The 15,019-nt window shown below is 39.3% G+C and overlaps 2 long non-coding RNA genes across 3 annotated transcripts in view; both read right to left on the bottom strand.

Moving 5' to 3' along the window:
• Window positions 1-1,929: 1,929 nt before the first annotated feature.
• Window positions 1,930-11,562, bottom strand: LOC135308660 (uncharacterized). Its single transcript, XR_010369037.1, has 3 exons — window positions 11,431-11,562; window positions 11,137-11,233; window positions 1,930-6,830 (listed from the first exon to the last, which is right to left on the bottom strand). It is a non-coding gene; the product is annotated as an uncharacterized LOC135308660 (long non-coding RNA).
• A 306-nt stretch (window positions 11,563-11,868) lies between these two features.
• The window catches only part of LOC135308664 (uncharacterized), a 52,100-nt gene continuing 48,949 nt past the window's right edge, over window positions 11,869-15,019 (bottom strand). Inside the window, exon 3 of one of the 2 annotated variants that reach the window (XR_010369048.1) lies at window positions 11,869-12,038. This is a non-coding gene — a long non-coding RNA (uncharacterized LOC135308664). The remainder of the gene's footprint in view (window positions 12,039-15,019) is intronic. The other variant, XR_010369051.1, reaches the window with a different exon arrangement.

Here is a 15,019-nt window from a genome sequence, read left to right as displayed (position 1 = left end):
ACATTTCCTTTCCAGCTCTTAAATGCCAGAACGCTCATAACAGGCTGGAGCCTTGCAAGCACAGGGACATCTGTTTCCACAATTTGAGCTATCTTGGTTCCACCAGAACTAGAAAGTGGTATTTCCCTCTTGTACGTGTCAGCTGTTGGATCCTTGCAGAGCTTGGTGAAGCTGTGCTGCATGCAAGGATCCAGCTCATGGTGCTGGTTCTTGCAGAGCTCCATTGAATTCTCAGCCCCTCTCTGCCTGCCCCATGGTGCAATCAGCACCCATCAGATCAGTGCAAACAGAGCCTGTGTCCAGCTGGGCTGTGCTCCCTCTGCTAGGAGTGCTCTGCTTGTTCTATCTCATCATGGGGCTTCACATCTGATTTCTGCTGGCACCCTGCCCTCGTGGCCAGAGGGGAGCTCCTGCCCTGCCATCCAGGAAGGGCTCAGTGCTCCCCACGTGCTCGATCTGGCACATCCAGCTCCCTCATGGTCTGCCTCTGAATCCTCAAAAGGGCAGCACTTTGAACTGGGATATTATGGAGACACTTATCTTTACTTTGTTTTACAAGCTTTAGCTAAATTTCTTATTTGAGCTGGCCTTTAAAATACTTGCTGGAATACAGCACAACTTAATTGTTACTAAAAAAACCCCCAAAAGCTCCAACAAGATCTAACTACCTAAGTTCTATGGTGTTTAAGTGACTCAAGAAATCCATTCTTCCTAGTACATAAAAATGAAAATTTCATAGTCTCCATGTAGGTAAAAGGCAAGAAAAAATTATTTAAACTAACATGACAAGAAATTGTTAACTAAAAGTACTGAAGAGTCATTAAAAATTAAAACCTCCATTTTGAAATAAGGAAATGTCTGCAGAATACATTCACTTTCTGTAATATTTTAGGCTTTGTCCAAGTACACAAATGTTTCTTCCTCAATATTTTACTGAAAATCTTTAAAAACTTCATAGTCCAGACAAGCATTTTTAAAATTCTGATAACAAATGAAGATTGTATCACAAATACTCTTGTAAACTCAATAATGAAACACCTTGTATTTTCCATTAATAAATACAAAAACAATTAATTTTGAGGACAGAAGCTATTAAAACTCCACATATGCTCTCACTTCCAAGCAAAGTATTTAAAACATGACACAATTTCAATTATTCTTCAGTCCTCACTGAAAGAAAAAAAGAATTCTGCATGCATAATAGCCACAACCTAAATTGTGGTTTACTAAATAAATTTGCACAAGCAAAGGAAGCCTCTAGCTTCCACCACAATGCAGGTGGTCACTGGGTCACTTCTGCAGCTCTGCTGAATATCCCTGAAGTTCTGCAGCCACCCAAGTTTATGGGCTAAGATTGAGGGATTTTGAAACCAAGATGTGGGTAGGAGGAACAGAGGTAAATTTACGAGCAGAATCATTCTGAGCTGTGGCTGTAACCTGCTTGACCTGAGCAGCAATATGAGTTTTATTGGAATTACACGAGCACAGGAGAACACACGCTCCCAGTCCCTTCCAGAGCAATCCCTGACACGAACACAGCCTGACACATCCATCCCAGGCTGTTTGCTGAGGTACAAAGTAAATACAGCTGTCAGCTGTAAAGACAGCATTTTCTGGTGCTACCAGCAATTCTATCTGGAAACTCTTCATGTAAACCTAGTGGTAGGAATCTGCTATTTACTAAACTCCAACACATGCTATGAAAACAACAGCCTGTTTATGATAAAAACCTCAAAATGAAAAACTGTGAGGAAATCTCCAGAACGCACAACTTGATTTCCCATTTTTTATGATACTTTAACACAGGTGTTCTTCAGCAAGTCCTTATGAAGTGACAGTAATGATTTTGCAAAACTATTGCAAGACAGGTTGGATATTGCTCTGGTTAATGATGTTGGCACTGGAAATAATTTGAGTTATAAATGTCAATACTGTATATACAATTTCATTTATTTTAAAATGTAATGTTATATGTTAAATAAGACATGCATGCTAAATAGTCTAACAAGGAATTTGCATGCATGTAAAATTAGATGTATTACTGCAGTTTAATTTTTAATTTTACAATCAATGTCTACAAAAAGGAGTGACATCTACTGACAAGTTCCATGTTACTGTAGAGACAGAATCTGTCTTTGGTCATCTATGTTGATCTAATAAGGCACATTGGTCTTTTATAGTATACATTCTTAAACATTATTCATCTCTACTTTTAAACAGCTTGGATCCTTTATATACACAGAACAATATGTTACTAAAATCTGAACAAAAAACAAGTCACATACTGTAAAGACATTTTTTTAGATTGCAGGAAACCCTTTTCCCACGTTACTTTCAGATGAAAGGAAGATTTGGTCAAGGTCAGGCTGAGGCTAGGACTCATCATAACATTCTAAGTCAAATTTGGGGTGGGGGTCTGCTGTCTGTCCCACTGGTGCATGGATTGCATTTGACTCATCACAGCATCCACCTTGTTTTCAGCAGGAACAGATGGCAGAGGGGAAGAAATGAAAGGCACAATGAAAGTTAGGTGGTTTTTCCAAAAGCAGTAAACTGTCAAAGGTATTAATATTTCCTAACATGGCCTCTCCAAATTAGCAGCTGTGTTTGGTTGGTTTAGGGACAGTGTGCAACCAGGAGCCAGGAGAAGGTGACACTGTAGCCCCCAGGAGCCCAGAGGTGCCACAGTCCTGTGGGAGAATGTTATGGAGGCACAAAATTCCTTGACAAAGGCGTGTGCAGTGCTGTGTCAGTATTGGCAGGCTGTATCAGTACTGTGTTAACATTTCTCACGAGCTGGGGGTTACACCTCCCTGTGCCAGGACCAGAGCACTCAGTGTTTGGGAGACACCTCACAGGGATGTGTAACACCACTTAATTCCTGTCAAACCTACCCCTATTATGTTAAAAATAACAAGGACTTCAGAAAAGACTACTACTAAAACAACTTTTAAGAAATGCTACAAAGTTGTTACAGAAAATACTGGACTGATTTTTGTATGAGTCATGACAGTCTGCTGAGGAGCTAAAATACATTTTGTTTTCACAACAGCACCTAGATACCATCCTGATTCTTAAACAGTCAGGGCACATATTTGAATGAAGAGCAATCATAGTTGCATAAGGCTTATTTGTGTTTTCTGAAAAAGGAGAAATAGCATATTTTTTCCCTTCAACCATATGTTCTTCAGGAGTGACTCTCCTTCCAATAGCTTGATTTCAACAGAAAATAAATTTTCTTTGGCTTGTTGGGTTCCCCCAGTCCCCCAGAAGGAAAGTAAGTCTACCTCTTCTTGAGTCAATAAATCTTTGTTTGAAATTTTTCTAATGGGCATGCCACAGCTGAAAACTGATTAGGTTACTCACCCTTTATTTACAAAAATTTAGGCTGCAACTGTCCCTGCCCCTAAAAACTGTTGTACTAATCTACATCCCATAACCATATCATCTATTACCCTGAACATAGGTAAGAAACCTGGAAACTGTCTTCAGATGGTCAGCAGAAATATCTGCTGTTGGAGAGGAATAAAGAATTAATGCAGATGCTGCAACTCTGTGCCCTTGCTTCACCAAACAGCAGCAAGATGGAACCAATCTATTCCTGTGAATATTTTCATGAATAATTTCAAAATTTAAACTGCTTTTGCTAGGTAAGAGCAAAGAAACAACTCTGATTGTAGGGAATGGTCTGAGCTGAGAGTCAGGATTCTCTTCTGCTTCCTCCACTTGTCCAGAGTCAAACCCTGACACAAGGTACAGTCTCAACCTGTCCCAGCCTCCAGATGCAGAAGGAATGAAATAACACCAGATAAAATGTAACATGAGTCATAAATACAGTCCTCTCATAAAATTTTAACAAGAGGAGAATAACACCACCAGAGGAGACTGAAGACAAAAATTAAGCTATATAACTATGTAGAAGGAGTGACAACAGACTACAGGGAAAAAACCCAAACCCCTGAAACTGTACTACATAAAGAAAAGTTTGACATATGGACATATTTTTCTTCCAAAAGTCAGAGTTGTTAAAAATCAGACAGAAGAACCCTTCCGATATCTGAATGTTATGAAATTTAATTATAATTGCTTAAAAGCAGAAATTCTTTCATTTTATTGTTAAAGCATTACTTGTGTTGTTTACTCAATACATAAACATTGGTCTGCTTGCACTAGCATAGCAATCTTATGCATAGAAGTTTTGATGTCTCAGTGATTAGACTTAATATTACATCTACTCAACTGCAAAGACAGCCTGCCCAGAGCTTTCTTAGTGTCTTCATTCAGAGAATATTTTGGGCCAAATTGAGCAATGCAGATTTAGAAGACTGGAATTTTAAGTCATAAAAAAACGCTTGAAGCTACAAAACACAGTAATTTTCAGGCAAGTGGTGCCCATGTGCTTTCTTCACATTTTTTAGAGAGAAATGTCTTTTTTTAAATCAGCCTAAATTTATTATATGGGCATTACTCTGACCACTGCATTTCCCCATCACACCTGAAGCTGATAACCTGACCTGCCCTTTCTTTTAGCAGATGAACTTCAAGCAGTGCTTCACTTCTTAAGGTTTTATCTAGCACAAATAAAAATTGGGAAGATGAATATACTTTACACAGGAGCACGGGGGTGTAGATGGGAAAGCCATCATGGATATATGCAGGAACAATATGTTTGCTTATTTTACTGTTTCCTGAGGGTTGTTCCTCTCCTCCCTTCCACTCCATCAGTACATAAATTATATTTGTGCTTCCTTACACCCATTGAATACCAAACCTCCCACCACCTTCCTTCTTATTAAGATCATGAGTTAGAGGAGCAATAATAGCCACATTCTTGGGCTACAATAGCAACATTTAGAGGTATTTGTCTTTTCCGTTTTCTGACAGATCCATTACCAGTTCATTAGCCTTTAGTGGGTAGAGACATTCAGTAAACAAATGAAAGTAACTCCATTTAAGAGCTAGTGAGCTAAATTCAGCTCTCCTGCTCAGCCTGCTAATTACATGGAGTGTTGCAAGTGCACACAGAAACAAAGCCATCCTTTGCTGTGATTTTAGAACATCTCATGTTAGAATTCCTGAAGGCCAAGACACACAATTAGCTTTCTTTGTCAGTGGCTGCAAAGATGTGAAATGGAAAACTAGTCCAGCAGCATTTGTGCTACTCCATCTTGCTATAGTCCAGAAAATATAGAGAATGTGTATTCTAAATTCAAAAGATAATTATCTTCCTCTTCCACTCTATTCCCTTGTTGAGGTGACAGACTGCTCCAAGTACTAAAAAAGTACAGTAGTTGAAAGGCCAATCTCTTCTTAATTTTAGGCTTAAAAACATGTTAAAAATACATGCAGGAGGAGTGGCATATGAAAACCCAGTCTTGATATGTGTGGCACAAGTTATTCTGGAATTAAATAGTCAATATAAAATCCACCATACCAGGATACAGCATTACTTGTCCTTCTCTTCATGCTTTGGTCTACCCTGTATTCAGGCTTTGTAGAAACCAGGGAGCCAATCATTTTCTGATACTTGGACAGTAAGCTCTTAAAGACAACATTAAAATAAGTTCATCAACACAAAGGGACTTTACTTTGGCTAGAATGGGGGTAAAAATGACCTTTACCTTTTCTACCTAGTGCACAAGTCAGGGGAAACACAATTTAAAACATAGTAGAAATCCAATGGCCAAGCCCTTATTTCTAATAGCCATATACTTTTTTTTTTTTTTTTTTTTTTTTTTTTTTTTAGTATTTTCCTTACTAGTACCGAGTTTCTGTGCCACAGTGGGGGAATAAGCAGGCCTCAAAGTTTTAACAAGGAGCCAGGTTCACAGCCTGTTTCCCCCTAAGAAGGCATTGAGAGTAAGGTAGTTACTATCCAGAGCTAATCTAAGCCTGACTCAAAATTAATTAAATAGCAAGAAATTGCAAGCACTTTTTAAACTTAACTGTTTTTACTTGGGGTGAAGTTGGAGGCAAAAATGATGATTCAACATGAGGAACTTAAGGTTTTCACTTATTTCAGAAGACTAAATAATGTTGTTAGTGCAGATGCTGGCTGCACTTTGACAAAGTATGATGTAAATGTCAGAGAGACACATTTTGGGAAGATATGTTATTGCAAGGTCCTGTTGTAAAGATGCTTTTAAGACGCTGTTGTCTCTTTTCCTAATTGATCACAGGAAGTGCATCTCTTGGAGAAGCAGTGAGAGCTGGGATCAATGACAGGCTAGTTTAATGCAGCTCTTAACAACAACCTGCAGAGATTAGGAGGCTGTCACAAAGATAACACCAGAGATTTATAGATTGTTTTCTGAAGCCATTCTCGGCTCTCATGGGTGCTCTGTTATGTTTCTCTATGCTCGGATATGTAATATGTACTCCCCATACAGATCCAAGCTGTAGTTCTCATTTATGGAGAAAATAGCCTTGCACCTTTATGTGCTGCTGACTCCCAACACCCTGAGAGAGCAGGAAGACACGTGTCCGGAAGCCAGGCCAGTTAAGTAGCTAGAGTGGCTCAGGGAAATCTGAGTTATAGCTGCAGTTTCTTCTGTCACTTGAGTAGGGCATAATGGGCCTCATTCAGCTCCTGTAACACCAGTAAATCGATGGGGCAGCATTATCAACAAATGAGCCCCCTGGGTGCTGAGTCGGGGCTCAGGTGATGCAGTGTTTGGGTTTGAAGGTCCAGCTCCTCAAAGGCACTTGGGTCCTCAGGGAAGGGCTCCGTTCCATCAGGGCAAGGAGAGTGTCTCTTTTCTCACATCCATAGCTTGGGAAGAAGTCAGACTGAAGTGCCCCAAGCAGGAGGGGAAATAAACGGTGCTCTGCTAACAGAAGAGGAGAGCAGCACTATTGATTTTCATGGAATTAGGCTGCCCTGAACTAGCTGAGGATCTGCTCCCCTTCCCTCTGACAGAACAAGCCAATACCAGCATTGCTCTTGCCTTTCCCAGCCCCTTTGACTTCTATATAGCAGCCTGTCAGAGACCTTTATATATTTATGGGATTTGCCTTTTGTAGCTTTAAAGACATTGCATGTTTTACCTAATATGAGAGAGACAGGACTCTCTTCATTGTAATTCATTGTAATTATTCCTGAAGATCATTTCATTTGTCAGTAGCCTGAAGAGTGGAAAGTAAAAATGAATTACCTGAACAGTCACTATTTGAACAAAGGGCACTATGGTGTAGGCAGAGGAGAAATTTTGGATGTGCAGGGAAAGGTTACTCCCTCAACAGCATATAAATCATAAAGATAAAACCAGTTAACCACTCCTTTATGGAATATTAGGAAGACTTTCCTATGACTTTTGGTTTGTTTTATTATTGCAAATCAGGAGTAGAGAGACCTTAAAGACAGAACTATAACATATTGGACAGTCTCAGCCCACAGATTAATCTACACTTTTCCAGCTCCTCAGAGGACCTGCCATCATTTTCATAAAGAGATGACAAGGACAAAGATGGACAAAGCTAATTAATTTTGTTTCTCATGAGCTGAGTGCAGTGTACAAGGTGATGACTTAAAACGAAACCTCAGGAGCTAAAGACATATAGCAGCTAAAGTGGGCTGATGCGATTTCTTAAAAACCTGAGGAAATGCCACCAACTTCTACATGAAAGTTGGATTCTGTTTCAATTAGAGTGTACAGGAAAAGGGAAAAGATACTTAAACACTATTTTTCTTTTTCTTTTTTTTTAATTTAAATCAGAAAAGTTAAGCTGAGTTGGAGCACCAAACTAAAGTGCATTTTGAGAGAAACTAGCACTGGAAAACAACTGGTAGAAAGAGGTGAGTCAGTAATACTCATAACTTGCAGCAAATAAGGAGTATAATTATGGACTAAATGCACAAGACAGTTTTCTCATACTGACAGTTGGATTAGTTTTAAGGCATGCACCTTACAGGTGGCATTTTGATGTGTGAAATGAACAGCACTGCAAAGCATTGAAGGATCTAAATCCATGAAGCCAGCTATAGCTTAAAGTACAAGTTGTGTGTACCATAATGCACTTGAGAGAAAATTTAATGGTTTCTGGGAAGATGAAGGTCATCCCTCCAACATCCCCCACTTCCTCCTCCTTTCCCCAGCTCCATGGGCCAAGCTGTTGCCACATGACATGGGATATCCCTTTGGTCAGCTGGCCCTGCTGTGTGTGTCTCCCCACTCCACTTCTTGTGCAGCCTCCTCAGTGACCAGAGGAGGGGAAAAACAAAAAAGGTGTTAACTCTGCAAACTTTGCACAGCAATAACCAGAATATCCCTGTGTTACCCACTCTGCTTCCAGCACAAATCCAAATCACAGGCCCATGGCAGCTACTGCAGCGAAAAGGAGCTCAGACCAAAAGCAGCATGATGCACAACCACACAAAGATGTCCAAACACAGAAATGTCTAACAGATGTTCAATACAAGTCCTTCACAGCTTGGGCACTAACTGAAAACAACTAGGAGATCAGCTGCTACAATAATAAATATAAAACTAATAGTACAAATGCATTAGGTAACATCAAACATTGGGCAGATGCCCACTTCTTACATTCTGGTAAGAGGATGGAATAGAATATGGAACATAACAATTACAGAAAACCCCAAAACCCCCAACCAAACAAAAGAAGCAAAACAAAAAAACAAAGCCAAAGAAAAAACCTCACAATGAAAAAAAACCAACTAAGCCTGTTTCCTGGACATAAACAGTTGCATTTAAAAAGATGGGAGTACTCAGTTTAGCTGAATATAAACATTAAGTCTTTGATAAAATCCATGTGGCAGACAGATCTGAAACAGGTGGCTTTTTCCTCAGCCTTGGTAGTATATTGAAAGCAAAGATTAGGAAAGACTTCTCTACAGCAGCTGGAGAAATGCACCAAAGAAAGTCTATATCTGCACTATATTCTTATGAATTTTGTGTGAAAGAATTCTCCAAGGCTAGATAAAAAAAGGAATTATGATTGTGAGAGCATCTGCCCAGGAAGAGGCCCTTCTGAACTGAATTAAAGCAGCAAGAAATACTGTGTTGGAAATTTAAGTGGGGAACTCCAATATTAAATACAGTTTTAGTTGAAGACTATAAGATTATTATAAATGTTGCAGAGGATGGAGAATGCATGAGATCAAATTATCCACAAGACTTTTTTACAGTGACTTCAAATTAACAACAGTGAATTCAAATTAACAACAATATTGAGGGGTTGTTAAGGCTCATTGTAGGCAGTAAAAAATGTATGAACTTGCATAAATTGAAGGAGTTCATGTTAATTCCATATATCTTACAGAAGTAAAAAGACAAAGAAAGATGCACTTCTAATGCATTAGTTTATTGAAACCTCTTCCTCAGTTTATACTATCAACCAGAAGCTTGATCACACCCACCAAGTAGGTTTCACCTGGCCTGTGACATCTGTCAGGGATGACTCTCACTCACTCAGTTTTTATAGCCCAGTGTAGAAGTACTTCTGCCCTGTTGGCACCTCCTCAGGCTGGACCCCTCCCACCAAAGCTGGCTGCAGAATCAGACCTAGATTCCATCAAAACATGAAAGCAGAAAGCCAGTGTTGTTTTGCTTTAAGTTTGTGTGACTCAGCCAGGCTGTTTAGAGTAAGAAGTGCTTATAACAGGCAGCTAAGGTGCCATTGCAGAACAAGAAATATATTTGGCCATTTGATGGCAGTGTTAAATTGTGCATTGCAATGTCTTTGTTAGGTTCAGGTTTTGCTGTTAGGACCATACCCATCTTCTGCACCTCTCCTTCTAGGGCTTTGGATTCATAGCTCAAGCCTCCTTTTTAATATATAGATGTCATGAATGAAAAAACCCTAAAGGCAAAAAATCTGTGAAGATTAGGCAAAGTGTGGATTAATTTATCTGGAAGAATGTGTTGGAAGTATTGCTACTTAATATTTGAAGATCTCTTGATGTTTTGGATGACATGAAGTCCCTACTACAACATTCTGGATCATTCTATCAAATAAAAACCAACAATAAAGTAATTTGTAGTCAGAGAAGTCCTTATAAGAAATCCCAGCAATATTAAAGGAAGCGTTTTTCTTCAAAACTCCAACATTACACATATCAACCTGTAGGGATAAGTCTAGAAAGACAAGGAAGATTTGCATTTCACTCTTGTACAGCTCCAAAATACCAACATCCAGGACTCGGAACCAGTTGTTATCTCTGAACATATCATGTCACATAAAATATCATTCATTCCCTTCTAGACAGTCTCTAACTACATTTACAGCTCTAACTCCTGCCAGCACATCATTCAGTTGAGGCAATTATTAAATTGCATGTTTTAATTTTTGTTTGGTTGGTTTCTGCATGTTTATAACAGGCAGCATTTTTTCAGAATTATTAATTGCACAGAATTACCAGAGGAAGAGGTTTACATACAGCCTACAACAGCTAAGAGAGAAGTTATGACATTTACTTTGATCTCTCGCTACATGAGGGCTCCCAGCCTTTTCCCAGCATGCAGGTGGGAAATGCAGGGACAAGTTTTATCCCATGCTTTTCTTGGTTCATAATTGATCCAGCAACCAAAATTATTCTACAAGCATCCTAAAGGTTAGAGGGTACTCACTTTGTGAAACTTCCTCCAACGTTATCACTTGTTTTTAACTAAGTGGCATTAAAGCCATTGGTTCTTATCTACAGAAAACCAGGAATAGCAAAAATAGGCCTCTCTGACTTTTCAGTCTGGACACTGAGTGCAATAAAGAACAGCCTAACAACACAAAGGTATCTCTGAAGTACACAGTTTTGAACTGACTGATTTCTGTCTGTGGTGAGTTGACCTTGGCTGGCTGCCAGACCCCCCTTCACCCCATCTCTCACTCCTCCTTCCCCAGGAGTAACAGGATTAACAAAAGCTCATGACAATATCAGGGAGATTGGCTATTAGTTACCATCAGGGGTAAACACACTCTATTTAAAGAAAATTAGTTTCACTTATTGACAATTAAATTGAGTTGGACAGCAGAAAAAAAGAAACAGAAGATATAAAGCAATGCCCCCATTCCTGCCTTTCCAAGCTCAATTCCACTCCCTCATTTCCACCTCCTCTCCCTCCCCAAGTACTTGGGGAGTACATCCCAAATGAGCATTGGGATGAGGTAAGAACAGAGTAGTACCTCTCTGGAGCTGCTTGCTCCTCATTTTCTCTTGCTTCAAGCTGGGCTTCTCTCCATGGGACACAGCTCCCTGCTATGTTACAGAGCCCTCCACAGCCTGTGAGGAAAGAGAAGAATGTAAGGAAACCTGTATTACAGAGTCTTCTCAAGCCTTAGTAATCAAGCTACTTTTTAAAATTATTATTATTTTATTTTTTTCAGCATCCCCCCTCACACTAGAGCTCAAGACTTTTTGTCCATTTTTAACAGGCCCCAGCACCCTGTCACAACCAGATTTCTGCCCCAGACACCCACCACAGATGCAGCTCAGCAGCACAGGCACCAACCAGAGCTGGGGGCTCCCAAAAACTACTGTGTGCCCAGCAACCTCTGAAATAACCCAGGCCACGGTTAGCAGTGATTGCACTCGCCTGGTGATAATTAGAGCCCTCATTAAAGGACAGCTACAAGGCACAGGTGGTATGATTTTTTTCATTTTAAACTCTCTTTGAGGAAGGAAAAGACCTGAAAGGTCCTAGTTCAGCTACCCCTGGCTGCACAGTGCTAATTTGTTAGTGAGGAGAAGGTGGCTTTCTAACTCGCGTTCTTAACTTTCTATTTATTGTCTTAAGCAACAACTCATTGCCCACTAACATGAAACATGGAAGGAGAAATATAATAATCAGTTTTCTTATTTTGAATTTTTGCAGAAATAAACCTCTGAATCCATCATGTTTCTGATTATCACCTGAATATTTGCTGCTTCCTACTGTCCACTTTAAGTGACCTACAAAATCCAGCTGGAGTGATCTTTGTAGTTGATAAGCTGCCTTCAGTTTTGGAGCTTCCTCTTTTTCCTGGAGCATCAAATGTAAGCAGATAGGACACTGGCCTCAAGCAGTTGTGATGAACATGGGAAGGCACTGCAATCATATTAGCAAACCCTAAGTTATTCAGAGTTCTTTCTGGTAAAATGGTGTTGCAGGACAATGAAAGCAAAGAACAATTCCCAGCAGATTAGATTTTTTTTTTCCCTGTTGCTGCCTGTAATTATTTCTGTCGGATCAGTTATTTGCTATGCAAGCTTACCTTCAAAAGCATGTTTGTTTAAAGGAGAAAGAGGAAGAAATCCTTTGTAGGACCTGCACATGATTAAATGGCTCTAACAAAGCATAATGAATAATAATGACAAAGACCTGTCAATTGGAATTTTAAGCATTTTGGCTCACGAGTTGGAAGAGCCAATGATATCAAGATAACTGCATGTAGCAAATAAGTGGGTATTTGCCAGTGCTGCCTATCAGTGAATATTACAGATGAGTGTTCCTAGCTTGCATATTTTTGCAAATAACATTTCTCCTGTAATTTTACTGTAATCACAGTACAGAGGAAAACAGTATGGAACTATTGTCTTTATCAATATATTCTGCTATTTGAGAGCAGATCTCTGAGAGCTTGTACAACCGAAGAGAGATTTTTTGGTTTCTCTTTTAAAAGGAAGCTTGGTCAAAACTAGCCAGACAGAAGTACAGGTGAGTCCCAGCACTGCTACAGGAAGGGTGACTCAGGGAAGGGGTATCTGGGTTTCTTTTAGTGATGGATGGTGATTTTTGTCATGTTCTGCCCTCAAAGCTCTAGGGAGAAAGGCAAATATTTGCATAAAAGTGCACGGAATGAAACAATTTTTAATTTCCCCATTGTATTATTATCAGTTATCTCATCACCAGGATTTGATATAAGGTGTGCATTAAGATAATGACTTCTTTAGACTACTCCATGGTTAACACTGCTTTCTGGAAAACATCTTTTTGCATGAAAATTTCGTTTCCTTCCAGAAATCATTTTGGGGAGAACTGATTTTTTTTTAATGTCTATTTTATTTTTCTGTATGCAGTTTCCTAAGGTAATACAGCCCTCCTAAATATGTGGTTTAATTTTTCTCATTTCACTGACAGAGATAGGGCAATATAGGTGAAATGAATTTGAGAAGGATTTTTCCAAGTTGTGCTTATACCTTTCATCATTATCACCTTCAAAATTAAACAAAATATGAAGTTATACAAATATTTAGACATTTTACTATGGCAGACAGGAGCTGAGGAAAGGACAATAAATGTCATAAAACCTTAGTTTTCAATCCAGTTTTCCTTGACAAATATCCTTTTCTTTCATACAGCCTCTGTTGAGGAAGGCCCATGGAGAGGAATGGCCAGGCATCTATCACTTTATCACTCTGACAACATTCGTTAACAATGTCACCTTTCCTTTAAACCCAGAGTTTGCTCTAAGAAATCTATTTTTTTAACAATATACTGTGTGGCCAAGGCAATTTTTAACATCTATTACTCCAGTGTATTGTGTTTGAAATTGATAGTGCTGAATGTGTTACATTTCTGGTATCAGATACTCATTGTGGGAGATAGAAATGCTGTGAAGGCCACTAACATCTCATTGAAGAAAAAGAACAGAAATCTGATGGCTTTCCATTGAGGGACAGCTGCTCAAAGGGAGGTTAAGTAAGCACAATATGTTGGATACTGCTTTTTCCCCACTGGAGAAATGTGTACCAAAGCACTTCAGAACTCTCCATCAGATCAGCGTTCCGGTGTCAGTGCTGTAAACAATTTCAATAGGATGCTGGCTGGGAGAAACAGAGAGAAAACAGAAAAGAAAAGGAGGAAAACAAAAGGCAGGGATCTCTTGAAGAAAGTGACAATTTTTAAAAAAAATTTTTACAATAATGAACAAGCACACATATTCATTTTGAAAACAAGTATTTAGCTCTGTATAGACAGGTTTCCATTAATAACAAAGAGCAGTAAAGCAACTGAATACGTGCCAAGATTCTGCCCTGTACTTTAATAAATTGGAGCAAATTCCCTGAATTTAAGCAATAATCCTGTACTGACTTAGTTTATTTCCTGGTGTGGAAAATCAGCCCTACTTCAGCATGTACATCAGTTGTGACAGGAGCCAAATCAATCAGACAGTCAAGGTGGATCTGCCTAGATCTCCATGTGAGAGTGAGCTGCCCAGGGCAGCCTTAATTCATTGACTCAACAGCCTGGTGTCATTAAAAACGAACTAAGGCTCCCCTCTCTGTAATCAGGGGACACTTGGCTGCCTGAGGACACAGTGTCCTCCTGTGACTCCCTCATCTCCTGCCTCAGCCTGAAGCCTTTGGCAGGACCCCCCTGTGCTGACCTGCTCTACACAGAAATAGCCATCTCCTGCTCTCCCAGTCATTCCCTTTTCACAGGGAAAGCCTGCAGACTAAGAACTAACCAAGTGGGAACACCCTTCACACAGCCTGATTAATGTTTCTACAGGCTTCTTAGGAGATAAGTACTATTTTATTAAATTCTCGCTCTACTATTATCAGAAGATTTTCTAAGTTAAGCACTGGTCTATGCAGCTGAGTATATTTTCTACACGCCTCTAAATTTTCTTCTTTTCCAAAATTTTTTTAGATTCTTAGGCTTTTTTTAATGGGAAAACTTTTTAAGACAGAAAAAGGGAGAGAAAAAAAACTAAACCCCCTGAAATGTAACCTTAAATACCAGTTTAACTCCATATTCTACCTTTGGTTTTCAGGTCCCTTAGTACATAATGAGGTACCACTATGTTATATATCACGCAGACCTATGAGACAGGAAAAATAGAAATAGTACTCCAGTGTTGATTTTCATTTTCTCTTATCAACAGCTTTGTTCTGAGGTAACTTGATTCTCTCTTCCATTTTTGTTTCTAACATATAAATAAACAACTGAAAATAAATCTGAAATACACGCACACTCTGAGAATGAGTGGTGATGAGCATCCTGTGGTACAAAGTGAAATCTTGTTTCTTGTGAGTTGATAGGGCGTCACAGATTTCCCCTGGATCACGGAGTGCAATGGATCT

Source organism: Passer domesticus, chromosome 10 (assembly GCF_036417665.1).
Source record: "Passer domesticus isolate bPasDom1 chromosome 10, bPasDom1.hap1, whole genome shotgun sequence".
NCBI lineage: Eukaryota > Metazoa > Chordata > Aves > Passeriformes > Passeridae > Passer > Passer domesticus.
This window is presented reverse-complemented; position numbering and strand designations above follow the sequence as displayed.